This window comes from Poromitra crassiceps (assembly GCF_964638095.1).
Source record: "Poromitra crassiceps genome assembly, chromosome: 18".
Taxonomy (NCBI): Eukaryota; Metazoa; Chordata; class Actinopteri; order Beryciformes; family Melamphaidae; genus Poromitra; species Poromitra crassiceps.
Genome location: NC_139636.1, coordinates 5,783,505 through 5,796,004, shown reverse-complemented (window position 1 = coordinate 5,796,004; position 12,500 = coordinate 5,783,505). Strand labels below are relative to the sequence as shown.

At 47.2% G+C, this 12,500-nt stretch overlaps 1 protein-coding gene, 1 long non-coding RNA gene and 1 pseudogene across 3 annotated transcripts in view; 2 read left to right on the top strand and 1 right to left on the bottom strand.

Annotated features, from left to right (window-relative positions):
• The window catches only part of nrn1la (neuritin 1-like a), a gene marked incomplete at both ends in the record, with an annotated part of 104,218 nt that overhangs the window by 54,524 nt on the left and 37,194 nt on the right, over window positions 1–12,500 (top strand). The window lies entirely within an intron of this gene.
• On the bottom strand, window positions 664–4,344 carry LOC310792407 (cytoskeleton-associated protein 5 pseudogene; annotated as a pseudogene). Its single transcript has one exon. The product of its transcript is annotated as a cytoskeleton-associated protein 5 pseudogene (transcript).
• LOC310793247 lies at window positions 7,157–9,142 on the top strand. The gene is made up of 3 exons (XR_014553513.1): window positions 7,157–7,488; window positions 7,660–7,734; window positions 8,208–9,142. It is a non-coding gene; the product is annotated as an uncharacterized lncRNA (long non-coding RNA).

Here is a 12,500-nt window from a genome sequence, read left to right as displayed (position 1 = left end):
GGAGGGGGGGGTCAGGGCCAGCCGGCCGGGCAGGGGGCTATGTGGCTTGGGCGGGTGGTGGTGGAGATGGGACAGCTTGTTCTGGTCTTCAGAGGAGGCAGGGGTAGCGTGCGCAGACAGTATGGGACAGTCCACAGACTCTTCCTCCATGTCACCTGCCCTGCCGGCACCCTCTTGCTCTCTCTCTCCCTCTCTCTCTTTACTCTTCACCCGGTTCCCCAGGCCACGCAGCTGGAGGAGCCCCTGCTGGTCAGTGTTGGAATTGGAGCCAAGGACTCCTGTGCTGCTATGTGTCTTTTTGTTATCCAGGCCATTGAGCTGGCAGAGTGTCTTGAATCTTCCTGTAGAAGGATGGCTTCAGCTCTTCTGAGCCAGTGGAGGGCGGTGGACACTCTCTCTGACGCATCTCTCTCTGTCCCCACTGAAGCAAGGCCACGCTCTATGAAGGCCTGGAAGCACTGGAACAGCATCTTCAGGTGAGCATTCAGGTCTACATGTGGATACTTCTACTTGAACTCCCACAGCTGAATCAGACCCGCTCTGCCACCTCCTTTACTGACCTCTCTGACCACGTTCAACAGCAGAGATCATGCTGAAGATTTCCAGGAGCTCTTGGGATCACCACATTTTCTTGGTTTCTGCCCATTTCTTCACCACCTTTATTCAGATGGGCTTCCAGATCAGACCAGACAGCTCCGGCTGCTCCACTGCCACGGCATTCTGGACACGAAGCTGCCACAGTCTGGAGGGCGTTTGCTCGTCGGCGGCAGGTTTGGCCTGGGAGGGAGGGGCTGAACGCTTGATCCTCTCCTCCAGCATTCTCATATCTTTTTCTGACAGATGGCCGATGAGTTTGTAGACCTGCTCTCCACACTTGTTGTAGGCCACCACGATAGTATTGAGAGCTGCGTTGCGAACCGATGGGTCTCGGTCTCCAATGTGCACAGCGATCTCCCTGAGCGCTTTGGCCGGTATCGGCTGGCAAACGGACATGCCGTAAAGCGCAATGAGACACCCTTGCTCATTCAGACACTCCGATCTCTGTTTGGAGTTCTTTGACTTGGTGCCCTCCATGACCAAGGGGAACATTTTGCCGGCAGGGTAGACTTTACACACCATGCTCATTATGGCTCGTGCATCCTTCCTCACCACATCCTTGGAGTCCCCCATCTTGAGGATGACGTAAGGAATGAAAGAGTTGGCTTCCAGCTCGCTCAGGCGGTAGTCCTGCTTGCTGAGGGAGAGAAAAAGGAGCTTGAGGAACTCCAGGGCCTTCATCAGCACACTGGTTTTTCTGTCGAAGAAGCGCAGCGTGAACCACTTGAGGATGAGGTCCAGGCACGACACCATGGCGTCGTTCTCCGCCTCCAGACGCTCAATCATTGTGCTGATGGCCTTGATGTGGCGCTGGAAGTCTGAATGGAAGAGTTCCTCCTGCATCCACTTGGCAGCACAGGGAGCCATCTGAGTCTTCAGCTGTTCGATGTATTCATCCCGCGGAGAACGGAAGTCCCACTTCAGCACCTTCAAGTTCTTCTCCTCTTTGGTTCGTTGCTCTTTTCTGCCGGGCACTAGGGTGAAAAGGGGTCCTGACCTGTCCTGCATCTCCTTTCCCTTGCAGGAGGGCTTCTTGCTTGTTGTTGCACTTCTCCCTTTCGGTGCAGTCCCTGCCTTGGCAGTTTTGGCATTATTGCATTTGTCCTCAGTGGCTTCACAATCCAGAAGGTCAGCAGCTTTGGCTGGGGCAGCTTTGGCTGGGGCAGCTTTGGCAGGACCAGCAGCATTGGCTGGCATGATGGACCTGACCTTGTCCAGCAGGGCGACCACCTGGTCTTTAGATGCAGGTTTGAGTTTCCCTGCAGCCTTGTTCATCTTATCAAAGCCCAGATGTGCCATAAAAATAGGTAGAGCGTCCTGTGCCTTTTTCCTCACATCCACATTGCGGTCTTCCAGGCAGGCGTACAGCGGCGCTACACACAGCAGCAGGTCAGAAGGCACCGAGTGCATGGTGGCCAGCCTCTCCACCAGCCAGCCGAGCAGCTCCTGTCTGAGGAAGGGGTTCTCCCTCCTCAGCTCCTCAGACAGCTCCTCGCCCTCCAGCCACTCCTTCATCCCGGTCTGCTCCACCCAGGCCGACAGGGTGCTCAGCGCCGCAGCACGGACCGTGCTATGGCCATCTCCTAGGACTGTGATGACAGGTATGCCCAGAGTCTTGACATGCCGTTTGAGGCTGGGACCCATCGCTGTGGCCAGCTGCTGGAGGATGGACAGAGTCTGCTGGACAAGCATCTTGTTGGAGTCCTTGAGGCGAGCCTTCAGTGCTATGGGCAGATCTCCCACTGTGGGCTTGATGAATTTTGCTTGTGTGAGGACTGCAGCCATCTCATCCAAACCCTCCTTGCGGATCCTCCAGTTTTGATCCCCAATCTTATCCACCATCGCTCCTGTGTGGGGCAGCAGATCCACGACATCTGCACCTCCCTCCTCCTCTGTCTCCTCTCCCTCCTGATCCTCTGACATCCTACTGGAGCCCCTGGTGGGAGCATGGGGGGTCTTCTGCCCATGCAACTTCTGAAATTCTGTGTCAATCTGGGATAGCAAGGCCGCCTTCTCATCTTCGAAGAACAGCTGCTGAACACAGAGGGCCGGGAGGACAGCAGCCACCTTCTCTTCACACACCTCCATAGAGAGCTCTTCTTCAACCACTTCTTTGCTCTCTCTCCCTCCAGCTGTTGTGGGCTTGGATTTCTTAATGCCAACAACCTTAGCCACAGGAGCCTTTTTGGGAGGCCCTGAAGGCTTGGCAGGAGGAGCCTCAGGTGCTTCTGTTGCCCACTTACTCCCCCCAGCCAGCTCCATCTTGTCAGCCCATTCTTTTATCTTATCGAGCTTGGCCTTATCAAGGTCAGCCAAGAAGGGGTTAATGGCCCTCTCTCCAGCGACCTTCATGATGCTCGCTAGAACCTCAAACGCAGCTTCACGCACCTCAGGAGCAGAATCATTCACTTGCTTGAGCAAGGCAGTGCAGAGGGGCTTGACCAGGGCCTTGGGCAGAGCAGAGGGGATGGACAGACGTACACTCCTGGCCAGGAACAGTGAAGCCTGCTGCTTTATGGAAGGATTCTTGTTGTCCATCACAGCCAGCACATCCTTACTCAGGTGCTGAAGAGTAGTAGTCAGGAACACTGCATCAATGGCTTCCTGCAGAGCCTGTACCACTTGTGGCTTCTTCTCCTTAAATTTCTCCAAAATAGTTGGCACCACATAGCTAGCATGTGTCCCAAACTTCTTCCTTAGAGCCGATGCCAAACCAGCTAAGCATTTAGCTGCGAGAGGCACCAACATGACATGGGGGTCTTTGCCTATCACCTTTTTCAGTGCTCGCACTAAATCACCACACTCTCCTGCTAGCTTAGGATTTTTAGTAAGTGTCTCGAGTGCATCCAGTGCTTCTTTTCTCACCTGCCATTCCTTTGCTTGAATCTTCTCATAGAAGTCTTTGGGCAGTTTGGAGAGGATCTCCACTGGCTCCAGGAGGTCATAGGCATCCAGCTGTTGGGCTGACTCCTCAGGTTCTTCATCAGCTGGGTCCACCCCTGTGTCCGCCTGCTGCTGCTCATATTTGGCCCGTAGGTTCTGCTTGGACCGGAGGAAGCGGCACTGTCTGGGGGCTCCTGGTGCCACCTTGGCCCACTCTTCTTCCAGTTCCTTCAATTGCACAGCATAGATGCCCTGAAGCGAAGGCTTCAAGGCATCTCTGATCCATCTGTAGACCTCTACAGCCAGAAGCTTTGCCTCATCCCTCACCGGCTGGTCTCTGGACTCAAAAAGCTTTGGCAAAACTTTCACTATGGGCTTCACAGCTAACGTCTTGGCTCCAAATTCACAGAGTGCCCTGCGTATGGTTTCCACACAGGCCAAAACGATCTTGGAGTTCTTGTTGTCGAGGCCCTTGATGAGCTCTTCCTGCACGGCATCTGCCTTCTCAATCTCGATGTACATGAGGCAGATGTCCGAGCCCAGCTCCTTCGCCCGGGCCTTGGGCTGGTTAAACACTTTATTCACCACACCGTTCACCACCTCTCCTACCGTTCTGCTGGCTATATGTGCATTCTCTACAAAAGTCAGTGCCGCTTCTAGGCCCTTCAGCTGGACAATTGCATTGGACTCTGTCACAAACTTCTTGATGAGCCCCAGGAAATTCTCCCATTCAGAGCTATGTTCATCATTGATCCTCTGGAAGAGCTTCAGAGCCTCCTCATAGCCCACTGACCTGGCCTTCCACACCTTGTGTTCACATTTCTGATGGACTGGCAACTCCATCCAATCCATATCATCCACCATGATTAGTTATCTATTATTTCTTATTGAACAAAGATCAAGGGGTATGTTTGGTAGTTAAATAAATAATACACCAGTCCTACTTATAGCCTCTACAGGGAAGGATTTATGACATCACCGATGTCGTCACAATGTCTATGACATCATCAATGTATGTCATCATTGATGATGTCTGTTACATTATGACATAATCACTAGTGGTGCCCTAGTGACTAGTATTATGATAAAATCATGAGTAGTGCACTGCTCCTTCACTCACTCATTGTGGTCGACTTTCATTCACTGAGTGCGGTTACACAAACTCTACCAGTCCTACTTACTGTCATCACATCACACACTTAGTTTAACTCATTGAGTGCCAGCCACTTTTGGAGAACGGACGCTCCCAGTGCCAGAGTTTTCAGAGCGTTTTCAGTGATTTCTCGAGGCCCACAGAATATTGTGTGATATTACTATGTAAACACCGAACACGCACAAAGAACGAGCTGGCTCTATTGTATCATCAGCAAAAAAAAGTTTATTGATACCATTTTCCGTTCTTTAGTTATGAGCCGGAGAAGATAGGTCGTTTTGAGCAAATACAGGCGTTTCAAATTATTAGCTGAGATATTCCGCCTTTTGTGAAATGCAGCATTTCAAGCACATTCACTGAGTCTGAAGATAATATTTTCTGATGTAGTGACGTGGTGTAGTTGTTGTGTGATGCCCTGCGTGCCCCACCCCCCTCTCCCCCTCTCCCCCTCTCCCCCCGTCAGCTGCAAACTCCTCCCCACACTGCACACAGCCTCACGCACCCACTCTATTTTCGGAGTGCTCCGTTTGTGTGTGCCGGGCGGCTCTCAGCGCGACAGGGAAGAGCCAAACCGGACTGCTGAATGGTTTGGCGTCGGGTGCTGCTTTTCTGGTGGCTAATCGTGTGGAGAAACTATACAGACAGACAGACAGAGACAGAGGGGCTCAGTTGTGGGCGTGGATTGACTCCTGTTCGGAGCCTACGTCAGCTCCAGACAGAGCAATCTATATGGCTCTGGCTGCAGCATGCATCGGTTTGTCTTTGATCACGGCTTTTTCCTGCTGTTTCTCGGACCTGTCTCTAATCTGGAGGGCACTGTCGCCACCTAATGGGTTCGTAAAATAGGTTATACACCTTCAATAGCTACAATATTTGTACAGGAGATGCAAAAGGCTTTGATCGACGTCCCACCGTCAAAAAACGCATTGGACGTCGAAAGACGTCCTTGGCACTCTACGTCACTATTTAATTGGACGTCGAAAGACGTCCATGGCACTCAATGAGTTAATGAATAATGACGTTTCCATCCTACATTGGATCTTTGTCAAGGTCAGAAATGTTTGAAGGATGAGAACACAGCCATATCATTAAAACCATAGTATGATAGGCTCTATGTTGGCGGGTGTAAGTGACATATTTTCAAGTCAACTTGGCATCTTAGGGCTTGTGGAGACTTGGATTAACCCATGTGAGCAGTATGGAGGCATTTGATGTATTTTCTTTGTTTTTTACATTTCATGGACCTTCACACTCAGCAGACAGCTCTACTTGCCTGACGTGGCTGGTCTCCATTTCTCCAAACTGGGACCACGCCGGCTGCATTCTACTCCATGTAGTACACTGACTGTCAGCAAGTACCTCATACAACTCCACATAAAAAAGTAACTATCCCTTTAAGCCCACTTTTTCTATGTATTATATCGCTGCTGTCGTTCCAGGACCTCGAATCTCCAAAACAGAAACTTTTCAGGAAGTAAAAAAAACCTGTTTGCTCTTAAACTACTGAACCAAATGTCGTCAAAGTTGGCACATGTCTTAATTATAGTTAGTTTCCCGCTGAATGTGTCATTACTTTATAAATATCTGACCTGGATAAGCTCAAATGATGTTGTTTATATTATCAGTCCGACTTGGAAGCGCTTTCTCATGGCCAGTCAAGCGGGAGGCAGCCGCATCCTCATGCACGAGCCCCCAAGCTCCAGGCCGCGGGCGCGCGCGCAGGAGCAGCAGGATTGCCCCTCGCCTCTCATGGCCGATTTGGGGCTTTCGCATGGGGTGAGAAATAGTCTGACATAACGTAACGTTAACGTTACTTTATTCTCGTCAGAAAGCACTCCGATTTGCATGTTAAAACAAGTTTGCAGCCTAGCGTTACGAGATTTACTCACAAGCTCGTTTTAATGCTTTTCCATTGGTTGCATTTGTTAAAAACCACACAGAGACGTGAAGGGTGACCAATGGCATTGATTCATGACAAAAAGTAAGAAAGTGAAAAAAGTGACATTCGAGGTCCTGGCCCGACACCGACGATATGCATTTTCTCAGGTTATACCTGCGTGATGTGTGTCAATTTGTATTAATCATGTTTGGATGCGCACCAACGTAACGCAACGTCATTCTTCATTAAAGTACGTGGCTTGGAGTAAGGGTGCAGGTTCTACCTTTTTCATTGATACTATCAGTGATGTCACTCGAGCAATTGGATTTCATCGGTGATGTCATCAGTAGTCGTGTTTCCATTACACTCAGAAATGCGCAAAATCGAAATATCGCAATAGAAAGTGGGTAATGGAAACATGTAAATTTCGAAAAACCTCCCAAATATCGCAAAACGTTTTTGCGCTCTCATGAGGTGGTTTTTCAGACGTGTCGATATAGCAGTATATCGCAAAAGTGTAATGGAAACAGCTTTTTCGCATTAGCACGTCATGTGACCCATACGTCGTGACGTAGAGGAGGGGTCACGTGACGCAGTTCTCTTTGTTTGTTCAAATGGCGGCTGGCTACAAACATGACACGGTATGTGTGGACAGAAGAGGAGACAACGATTTTTCTAAACCTCATTAGGGAGGACAATATAACCAGCATATTAGACAGCAAACAACAGAGGAATGCAGACTGTTATAGGGAGTTAGAAAGGAAAATGAGGGAGAAGGGGTTCAATAAACCGTGGCAAAATCTCCGCAGCAAGTGGAAAACTTTAAAGCAACGCTACCTATCAGAACGACGCCTGTTGTGCAAGAGCGGAGCCGGGGGAAAGGCTAAAGTAAAGTTTAACTTTTACGGTGCCATGGACAGCATTTTAGGTCATCGGCCCATCGTGCAATCATTGGCGTCAGTTATCAACAGCATGGGTAAGTCCCAATTATTTCATTTTTATATGGCCTGAAGTCAGCAAATGTGCTAACGTGAACATGCATGCTAACGCTAGGGACAGCTTAGTTACCATCTGTTGTAGGCCTGATTTAGATGTTGTAGTGCTACTATTGTAATTATATTCCATTATGTATTCCATGAATTATTAGATGCTGATGCCGAGGCAGACGAAGACGCCGACGATGAGGAACCAATTCCGGGGACTAGTACCACGGATTCGGAGGGTAAGCCAAGAATTTGCCATCTTTTAAAGTCACACCATATTGGCTGGCTGATTAGATCAGAAAAGAAATAGGACAATAACAAAGTGGGCTTACCGTCGTGACTATTTGTTTGCTGCTTTATTCCCTCTTAATATCTATCCTGCAAACCTGATCTGCCCAAATACAAAAAATAAACACTTAATTTGAGGAGAAAATGAAACGAGTAGTTAAAAAATATAAACTAGAGATTTTACACAGAACTATTCTTTTATCTGTCTTTCTGCAAAAGTTTCAGGTACATGTAAGATGCTTTCAAAAATAATTGAAGGTTCCAAATATCACAAAATGTACCAAGAGCAGTCTATTGACACACTAATACAGGAGGAAAAAAAGAATAAACATCCAAGACAATTTATATAAAAACTCTTTAGACTTTTGCACAGTATTGTGTATATATTTATTTATCTCATTATCCCTTCTTCTTGTCATTATAGCATCCTTTGATGTTTTGCCCATGCCGCTCCACGGCCCTGATGACGCCCCTGTGCCAGAAGAGGAAGCATCATCTCTACCCACACCTACACCTCAAGAGGCATGGAGACTGCCAAAGAAGCGTAGAGCCTCAACTACATCAGTGCACATGAGCCTGATGAGGGATCAAGCAAAACAAGATCAGGCCACCCTAAGCGCGATTTCTGATGCGCTTAATCGAGCAGTTCAATGTTTAGAGAGGGCAACAGATGTAGCAGAGCGCCATGCTCATGCTCTAGAAGTGATGGCTGAAGCTCGGCCTTTCCCCCAGCAACCACCTTCAGCATACAATCCCTACTTCCAAGGGCAGCAGCCTTTTGTGTACCACAACCAAGCACCTCCATCATATCAGCAGCAGCCTCCTCCTACATCTCCCTCAGATGAGTGGGGAGGTGATCCCCAGTCTTACAGAACATACCAAGCTTTGTAGGTCATAACACATACAACCAAGCTACCATGTTGCTATGTTAGTCACTTTAATGTTATTTACCTGTAAGTTTACATGCAACAGTTAATTGCACTAACTTTAACTAGGGATGTTGACGTTTTTGAGCTTTAATATGTGTGTACACAAACAGAGGCCCTCAGGTAGGCTACACTGACTGACTGACTGACCGACTGACTGACAGCCATACAAAGATACACACAGAGAGAGAAAGTCAAGGAAAGCATGCAGCTCTGTTTTGTTAAGGAACTTTGCACAAAAAGGCTATTTGCCTGTTGCGATACTGTTCATTTTGGCAGCTTCTTCTACATGGGGCCATATTTATTTTTTCTTTGAAAAGGCACTGTTGTAAGAAGAAATATGAAGTGTTAACAAAAAGTTGTGTGAAACCACAAAAAAAAAAAAGTAACTGTTGCCATAGTGTACCTGTTCTCTGTAATGGCAGCTTATACAGTACATGGAGCCATATTGTTTTGTTCTTTGAAACAGCACTTGTATAAGACAATGAAAAAATATTTTGTGTTAACAAAATGTTATGTGAAACCACACATTAAACTTGAAACAGTAAACCATTGCTATGTGCTTGTGTGTTACTGTAATAACAATGTACACTCAAAGTGTGGGTAAAGGTAAACTTAACTTTACTTATGATTTCAGATTGTTTGCTTGTGTGGCTAAACTAACGAGCTGTGACCAAATGCTGTGCAAGAGCTTCTCTAATCGCAAGGCCTCCTGCATCTTGCTCCTGATGATATCCCTGGGGCTGTTGGGCATGGGGCACTGCAGGACCTAATGCCGCAGGTGGTAGCTGCTGTCTTTTCTCCTCGCATAGATTGTGGAGAACACAACATGCAGCCACCACCACCGGCATGAAGTTATAGTTTATGTCAGACTGCTTGGACAAGACACGCCATCTTGCCTTCAGGTGTCCAAAGGCATGCTCCACTTTCACACGGATGGCACTCAAGTGTTCATTGAAAGTTTCCTGTGTTGCTGTCAAATTGGGACCGGGGAAGCCCTTCATGACCCAGGGTAGTAGAGGGTATGCAGGGTCACCAGCAAGGAGTAGTGGCACTTGGACTCCCTCGATGTCCTTTGTTGCTTGGGGGTGTTTTGCTGGATATCTGAAGGCAACCCAAAAATATGTTTGTGGTTTGGTGTGGTACATTCCAAAACTCAGACTTTTAATATAAGTCAAAATCACCTAAACAGTCATTTCTGTAAGATATGGGGCCTTAAACACCCCAGAGTAACAAGTGAAAAATATTTCTTGTAACAGACAACTGCATATTTTCATGTTCCATTGGCTGTTTTTTATTAGAAACAAAAAACAAACATCTGTGGTGATATCCAGTAACATAATGTGTAATACCAATGTTGACCATGAGATGGCTCAGTGAGTTATGCAGAGACTGCAGTGGAAGACATGTAAATAAAAGTTCTAGCAGTCGATTAGATTAACATTACATTATCTACTGAAATTTTACAAGTTAGATGATTTTGACTTATTAAGTATAATGGCATATTTTGACAAAAATGTTGACAAATATACTTGGTAAGATTTGGAGTTTTACCTAAACAGATGCGATGTGACAAACACAGCAGCATCATGAGCGCATCCAGGTGATCCCACGGAGATATCCCTGATGATTAATCGATCATCAACCACGGCCTGCAGGACAATTGATGTCCAACCTTTCCTGTTTACATAATCGCGATAGCCATCACTTGGGGCACGAACAGGTATGTGAGACCCGTCGATTGCGCCGTACACCTGGGGTATTTTATGTGCCTCATAATTGCGCTGTGCAATCTCAAGTGCCTCGTTCACGCCTGGCAAACTGATTGTTCGCCTCATCAGCGTATCGCATATGGCTTGGCAAACCCCATACACACATCTGTGCACAGTGGTTTTGCTTACTCCAAATGTCTCACCTACAACCCTGTACTCAGAACAAGTAGCTAGTTTGTAAATGGCAATAGCTACTCGCTTTTGTGTAGGAAGTGCCTCGCGAGGGGATGGTAGGGCTGGTGCCACAAGAGGTCCAATAGCGTCGCAAAGCACGTTGAACGTTGCCCGGGACATTCTAAAATTCTGAATCCACAATTCGTTGGTGAATTCCTCGTTTACGATCCTCTCCCAGAAATCCATTATACGTGGCCGCTGCCATACATAAGGACTTTGCCTATAAACTATCATCCGCTGCCTTCTTCTTCTGTTTAAAATAGTCACGGCAGCAGCAGTAGCAAACGAAATCACATTGCCAACACCAAGGAGGCGACGCAATACGCCCGGGACGTCCATCTTCCTCAAAGTGGAGTCTCGCGAGAGAGATTCTACGAGAATACGTGAGACGGGACTTCAAACTCAACTTTAATGGAAACGCCTGCAAGTCGCAATTGTACTTTTTCGAAATTGTAGAAATATCGCAATTGTTTTGCGCAAAAGTGTAATGGAAACACAACTAGTGATGATGTCATCAGTTATGTAATCAGTGATGCCGTCATCGGTAATGGTGTCATCAGTTGTTTTATGGCAAGTTGGTATCCTTAATGTTGCATTACCGCCTTCTTCTGGATCCATCCATCCACTGTTTCCCTACATTCTCGATCTTCTCTTACCATAACTTAACTTTTTCTCTTCTTGGCTTGACTGATTGGTGAAGTTCTCCCTCACTTCTGCACAAGTCAGTCCCACTAAGCTTCCAGATATGAATGTGTGTGTGAATGTGAACAGGGCAGGGCGCTCCTGAAAAAGAGAGCATTGCTCTCAGTGAAATTCCCCCTGTATAAATAAAGGTAAAAAAAAAAAGAATCCTAAATGCTTCATTGCCGCCTGCTCTCGGCCTAATTTTTTGCTGCAATGTTCAATCATCTTGACACTCTCAAAGCTTCTGCATAAGTGATCCTCCTTTCCACTCTTACCTTCTGAATAGCACTCTCCCTCCTCATAACCTCACATCCACCATACGCCACACTATGAGCTCCTCCACAACTACAGCATTTTGGTTGCACCCCTCTTCCACACTTTCCATACTCGTGATCACATCTAGAACACCTTCCCCTTTCTTTACAGATCAGTTATGATGTCATCAGGGATGTCCCTTGAGCATCCCAATTGCTCGAGTGACATCACTAATGACATCTTCACTGACATCATCACCGATGGCATCAAGGGAAGACAAGCATTTGAATTTCAATATTTGAAATTTGAATATGAAAAATATAAATGTTGGTATAATAAACTTTGATTACCAGTCATCAAATTAGTAGCTATAATTGGGAGTGATGGTGTTACAGTAGGCTACTGGTGGAAGTGCACAGGTCACAATCTGGCCCTCTGGTAGCGAGGGATTTTTTGTGTGGCCCTCTCCATCATCAGAGTTGCCCATCCCTGCCTTACTGTAGGTCTTCTAACCACTCTTCTGAACCACTAAAACCACTGAGAGAGAGAGAGAGAGAGAGAGAGAGAGAGAGAGAGAGAGAGAGAGAGAGAGAGAGAGAAATGAGGCTTCAAATGACTGGGAAATGCCTGTATTGTTGATGTCAAACTGCTGCTCCCTCTCCCTCTCCTCTCTCATGCACACCTTCTTTTCATGTTAACAAGCAGTGAACTCGCCCACTGTGGAGTTCCTCCCTCTCCACGTGTTGCCCCACACCTCCCGCCCAGGCCTTCAGCTCACTAATGAACAGTGTTGGGCAGGATACTCAGGTATTGTAATTAGTTACTGATTACTGATTACTCCTTAAGGGCCTGTGTCGACCTAGCGTCTTTTCCTCAGGTCCAGCGTCTTTTTTCAGTTGTTTCCAA